The 6,946-nt window shown below is 28.6% G+C and overlaps 1 long non-coding RNA gene across 1 annotated transcript; it reads right to left on the bottom strand.

Moving 5' to 3' along the window:
• Nucleotides 1-437: 437 nt before the first annotated feature.
• LOC124888051 lies at nt 438-6,663 on the bottom strand. The gene is made up of 2 exons (XR_007045934.1): nt 6,276-6,663; nt 438-790 (listed from the first exon to the last, which is right to left on the bottom strand). It is a non-coding gene; the product is annotated as an uncharacterized LOC124888051 (long non-coding RNA).
• Nucleotides 6,664-6,946: the final 283 nt, after the last annotated feature.

Below are 6,946 nucleotides of genomic sequence, written 5' to 3'. Positions count from 1 at the left end.
AAAATTACAATCATTTTTAGGATTAGTAAATGAAGTAAGAGAATATATACCAAAATTAGCATAAAACCTAAAGCCTTTACGGAAAAAATTTAAAAAGGACGTAGAATATAATTACAACGAAGAAGATAAAAAACAAGTCCAAAAAATAGAAAATTACATATATAGTAGAAGCAGATGCAAGTGAACATAGTTATGGTGGAGTACTTAAATATAGGTATGAAAATGAAAAATTAGAACATCATTGCAGATACTACTCAGCTACGTTTAATGAAACAGAAATAAAATAAGAAATAAATAGAAAAGAATTATGTTCGTTATATAAATGTTTATTAGCTTTTCAACCATATAATGTATATAACAAATTTATTCTAAGAACAGATAATATCCAGGTTCGATGGTGGTTAACAAAGAAAATACAAAACTCAGTTACAACGAAAGAAATTTTAAGACTAGTATTGAATATATTAAATTTTACACTTACAATTGAAGTAATTAGTACAAACAAAAATGTTATTCCAGATTGCATATCAAGACAAAGCTACACAGACTGATATAATAGAAGATGATGCTTTAGAAAAGATACTCAAAACCCTAACTACGCTTTCAATGAAAGTGGACAGTATGGGTAATGAAATAGAAAAGCTAAAGACTAATGAAGTTAAACAGAAGTCTAAGGCTATGAATCAGCTAACTCAGCAGTGTGCAGAACTCTGTCGATCGGAAGACCTTAAAATTCTAGAGCTAAAAGGAGACGTTGAGACACTCCATAAAACCCATAACATTTATCAATCTACAATTGAAGGTACAAGCAAAGGAGTTAGTGAACAAAGATATCAGAACATAAACACGAATAAGATATTTGAAAAACCATTTATACCAAAAATACAAAAAGACCCCTTGTACATACTCTCACAAATTACCAAATATCGAGATAGTTTGAACCAGATAAAAAAGCTTATAACCATATAGCCCGAGGATATATAGAAAATATCTATAAAGTACAAACTTTTCTAAACCTTAACCCCAGAGCTACAAATATCCAAGAACCAAACACAAACTATATAACCCAAAAATTGCAAGGTTACAAAAAGCTAATCGCACTACCCAAAATCAACTCAAGCTTAATAAAAACTTGTTTTGACTATGGATTATTAAATACCGTATATACCCAAGATGGAGAAGAACTAACAACTATAGAAGAATTGCATAAAGTATTCACCACCTATATAAGAGTAACCAAAAGAAATGTACTTTATATAAAGTTTTATACTGCACCAGCAGAGATATTATACGACGAGATCAAACTAGTTATACAAATTGTAAAAGTAGGATTAACCAAAGATATGATTATACCGAAAGATATTGTGCAGTAGCCAGAGATACCCAAAATCGAGATACCTAATTTTTACGCAAATAAATGACTTATTGGAATAGCTACAATTATTCAAGAATTAGCAAATAATTATATCAATGAAAATCCAATATGGAGCTATTATTCAAGAGATCATCAAATGATTTATTCAAATTCAAGAGAACTACGACAAAAAAATATGGAAGATGTTAGGCAATGGATAATGACATTACTTAACCCAGAGAAACAATCTACTGGAAGAGCTGTTAGGAAGGGATTTATTTCAAACAAATTATTAACAAGATATTGCAAGATAATTGGACACAAATATCCAGACCATCAATGTTCGAGATGTAATGGAGAAGATAATATTATTTCGGAAGTCTGGCTAGAATAAAAAAAATCAACCAAAAAGATAAGGATGTCAGCTAGAAGATAAAAATCAATGGAGTAATGATGGAATAAAGACAAAAAACAAGATAATAAAATATATAAAGTGACATGTATAGTTTTGAAATTTTGTTACGTAAATTGTTTAGTTTTGGACTTTTTGGCCAAAGTGCCATTATTGGTTTTTTATTTTTTAGTCTTAAGATTTTTTCTTTTGTAAAGATAGGTCATAGTTTTGTCTTATTATACTAGTCTAGTTTAGTCTAGTCCTTTTCTACTATTAAAATGGAAGATTTTTTTTGTAAAAAATAGAAATAGTATACTTTACATGTAAAAAACGTGTGAAGTAGGAATAGTTTATTTCCTCCTATAAATATGTAAGTCATTCAGCAAGATAAAGACAAGACTTTCATGTGTTGAAAGCAAGCTATCTCTCTTGTACACAAAAAACTTTTGAATATTTAATAAAAAACAGATATATTTCTAAGGAAAAGCTATAGATGAATAAAGCTCAGAATTATCAAACCTACCAGAACAGGTATATTTATTTACGATTATGAATAGCTAAATTCATAAATTCCTGACAATCATGATTTCATAAAATAAGTTCTTGTTAGTTACTTTATAGTAGAATTATTAAAAAAATAGCATGTTAAGAAGTTTATTAGCAAAGCAGAAAAGGAAAAAAATCTCTAAGAACTATGTCATCCTAAGGGTGAAACCGGTGAGGCAAGAAAGCCGTGATAGGGGAGTAGCCAGAGTAGAGGCACTGTTTAAGGGAATAGTATCCAGATTACCATGCTAATAGTGACCAGAGAACATGTTATTTAAGAATAATCTAGTATATAGTAATCTAAAATGATCATATTTTGTTATGTGTATGATTGAAGGGAATATTTTGAAAAGGCATCATATGAAAAATGAATACTTATTTATCTGACGAAATGGTAGATAAATTTAAAATACTTGTTTTGTATGTACTTAAGGATATAGAAATTGTAGATATAAGAAAAATAATATTGAAAAAAATATTTGATAAATGTTTTATGACTAGAATAAATTATATATCACACCTACCTAACTACTCTTACATATACCTACATACTAAACCAGAATATCTTAATGAAAATATAGAGGAATTAATAAGATTAAAACAAACAACTAAAGAAAATTATGAAAAAGAATTTAATTAACCCACCTAAATGATAGATAATTTTGAAGCACTAGTTTTATACATACTTAGAGATATAGAAATTATAAACGTAAAAAAAATAATATGGGAAAAAATATTTAACATTGAAGATGAAGAGTTAGATATAAATCAGATAGAAGATGAGTTAGGAGAAATATACTTAAGTGATGACAATCACTATTACTACCTAGATAATTATTCAGATGGATATTATACAGATTAAGAAATGCTAGAATATATTCAAAGAACAAAGTTGGCTATACGAAGAAATTAATTATAGAAACCAGCTTAGAAAAGGAAAAGAATAATTAAAAGAAAGATTAATTTGGATAAATAAAACCATAAAACAATTAGAATTAAAAGACAGTTTAGAATATGATTTAGATATATAATTATTCATAGACGAAAAAGACAGGATAATTAGCAAAATAGATAACCTAGAATTTAATATCAGATATAGTACAATTAGAATAAATTATTCCAAAGAAATTTGCAGTATCACAACTACTTTAGGATAAAATGATATACTATGAGTATTTAAACTATTAGGGACAAGATATGGAAGAAATGAGATTAACAGAAATACTTATGAAAGAGAATTTAATTGAATATTTTAGAATAAAAGATATAGAATATTTTGAATACCTCCAAAATAATATACAAGAATTACAAAGACTAAGAGAAAAAAACTAAAGAATATTACAGTAAAGCATTTAATCAAATACCATCTAATCACCCCCCAAGATATGAACATTAATAAAATTAAAATAAATACATTAAAAATAAAAAATGTTTAGAGAAGTTAAGAAATATCCACGCACAAATAAAAATAGATCCATTAGAGCTATAATAGATCTATTTTTTACCCAAGTTATCCGCACTTATCCACACCCCCCTACAATTGGATTTTCAAGTAACTAATTCACTTCTCAAGTGACCACACTTGAGTAAATTCAAAATAAAAGTTCACCTTTCAAGTACCTAAACTTAAATATTTTCAAGTTATTAAATCAGTTCTCACGTTACCACACTTTAGTAAATTCAAAACACAAATTCACATTTCAAGTAACTACACTTAACCATTATCAACTCACTAGCACACATTTCAAGTCACTACACTTAACGATTTTCAAATAACTAATTCATATTGCAAGTCGCTACACTTAATCATTTTCAAGTCACTAGTATACATTTCAAATCACTATACTTAACTATTTTCAAATAATCAACTCACATTTCAAGTCAATGTACTTAACCATTTTCAAGTAAGTACTTCACATTTTAAATAACTATACTTAACTATCTTCAAGTCACTAAATCATTCATTTCAAGTCACTATACTTAACCACTTTCAAGTAACTAATTCACATTTCAAGTAACTACACTTAACCATTTTTAAGTCACTAGTACACATTTCAAGTAACTATATTAAACCATTTTCAAGTAACTACACTTAACTATTTTCAAGTCACTGGTACACATTTCAAGTCACTACACTTAATCATTTTAAAGTCACTAGTATACATTTCAAATCACTACACTTAATTATTTTCAAGTAACTAGTATACATTTCAAGACACTACATTTAATTATTTCAAGTCACAAGTTCACAATTTCAAGTAACTTAGTTCACATCCAAGTGACTACACTTAACCATTTTAAAGTCACAAGTAAACATTTCAAGTCACTACACTTACTCATTTTAAAGTCATAAGTATACATTTCAAGTAATTACACTTAATCATTTTAAAGTCACACGTTCAAAATTTCAAATGGCTAGACCATTTTAAAGTCACTAGTAAACATTTCAAGTACTACACTTAAACCATTTTCAATTCACTAGTACACATTTCAAGTGACTACACTTGACCATTTTCAAGTGACTAGTTCACATTTCAAGTCACTACACTTAATCATTTTCAAGTAACTAATTCACATTTGAAGTTACTATTCTTAACAATTTTCAAGTAACGATACTTTATTATTTTCAAGTTATTAGTACACATTTCAATTGACTAAACTTAACCATTTTCAAGTCACAAGTTCACAATTTTAAATAGCTACACTTAATTATTTTCAAGTCATAAATTCACAATTTCAAGTAACTACACTTGATCATTTTCAAGTCACTAGTACACATTTCAAGTCACTACACTCAAACCATTTTCAAATAGCTAATTGACATTTCAAGTCACTATACTTAAACATTTTCAAGTCACTATAATTAACCATTTTCAACTCACTAGTACACATTTCAAGTGACTACACTTGGCCATTTTCAAGTAACTAATTCACATTTCAAGTCGCTACACTTAACCATTTTCAAGTCACTAATCCACTTCTCAAGTGACGTCACTCGATCATTTTGAAGTCAGTAGTACACATTTCAAAATACTACAATTGATCATTATATACAGTTTTAATTTAAGATCATAAGATTTTAAAATGTTCTTCACTTTGTTAAACTCCGTTCAAAATTAAATCAGACAAACAAATTGAAACGGAGTACTTAATATAACTTGACAGTAATGAAAAATAATGCACTTCATAGTCCTACCAGTTAACCATATTACTAACTTAAATACAAATTAACTTAACAGCAATGAACAATAAAGCACTTGTTAGTCCTACTAGTCAACCGCATTACTAGCTTAAATACAAATAAACTTGACGGTAATGAATAATAATGCAATTGTTAGTCCTACTAGTCAACCGAATTACTAGCTTAAATACAAATAAACTTGACGGTAATGAATAATAATGCAATTGTTAGTCCTACTAATCAACCACATTATTAACTTAAATACAAATTCTTGAATACAGTACTTTTTAGTTGTATGTTCTGCCTCTTAATTATCTCTATTAAAAAAGCTTGAAACATCTTTAATTTTAACTTAAACTTGTACCAATTTAAACTATGCCACATAAATTAGAATGGAAAACAATTAATAATCATGTTACAAATGAGAAGAGATATAGAAGGTCTGTGTCAACATAGAAGAGCTAAAACTCTAGAATAGAGTAAAAAAATCACTTGATCTTGTTAAATATACTTTAGCTGAATTCCTTTTCTTATTCTTATAATCAATATACCATGCTTACTGGACTCCCAAATGGAGAAAAATAGGGATTTTAAACAGATCTTTCATCATACATAATTTATTTAGCCAAATACACAACTTTCAGTCTCCATCCTTACAAACCATATTCAGTAAAAAATTAATAATTTTAAAAAATGTTTAAATTGTTGTCCTAACTCCTAATTAGAATGGTCAACTACTGATATTCAAGTTCATCTTGTAGGCAAAACAGTTTGCAAAGAAAAAGTCACATCTTTATTACCTTACGACGGTGGTTTTTTGGAAATTCAAGTACTAAAAATCTCACGTGCCAGATAGCAAGATGTTTTCGTTGATGGAGCAGCGACGATAGTGGTTTTTTTGTTGGGTTTGCCTACGGAGATCCGGTATTATTTTGGCAGAGGTGCAGCTGGCTTGGATTCGCCGGTGGTGGAAGCAGTGTCTATTGTGGGGTTTTGTTTGTTAAACGACGTTCATTTGGTGAAGTCGCCGGAGAAAGAGAAAGAAGAGAAGGAAAGTGGGGTTCCGCCGACTAGTGAGAGGCGGCGGGGTGGCTTGATGTGGTTATTATTTTCTGGTGAGAGAGGAGAGAGGGCTGTGGAGGCGACTGTTTTGTTTTGAGGGTGAAAAATTTGAGATTAGGGTTGGTTGTTTTGTTTAAGAAGGGAAGAAAAAAGTGGATTGATCTCTGTCGTTGGATTAATTTTAATCAACGACTGAGATTAAAAAAATGTAATAATAATTTAAAAATAGCTCAATAATTGAATTTTAATTTGAGGTCAAAATTGAAATCAATTCTAACTAAAATTGATATTAATTGAATAAGAATTAGGCCAGAAATTACATAAGTTGGGCAAATTGAATTGACTTAGTCTGCTATTTAATAAATGTAGGAAAGACGTAATAATAATAACAACAACAACAAAAAACAAC

This window comes from Capsicum annuum, chromosome 10 (genome assembly GCF_002878395.1).
Source record: "Capsicum annuum cultivar UCD-10X-F1 chromosome 10, UCD10Xv1.1, whole genome shotgun sequence".
Taxonomy (NCBI): domain Eukaryota; kingdom Viridiplantae; phylum Streptophyta; class Magnoliopsida; order Solanales; family Solanaceae; genus Capsicum; species Capsicum annuum.
This window is presented reverse-complemented; position numbering and strand designations above follow the sequence as displayed.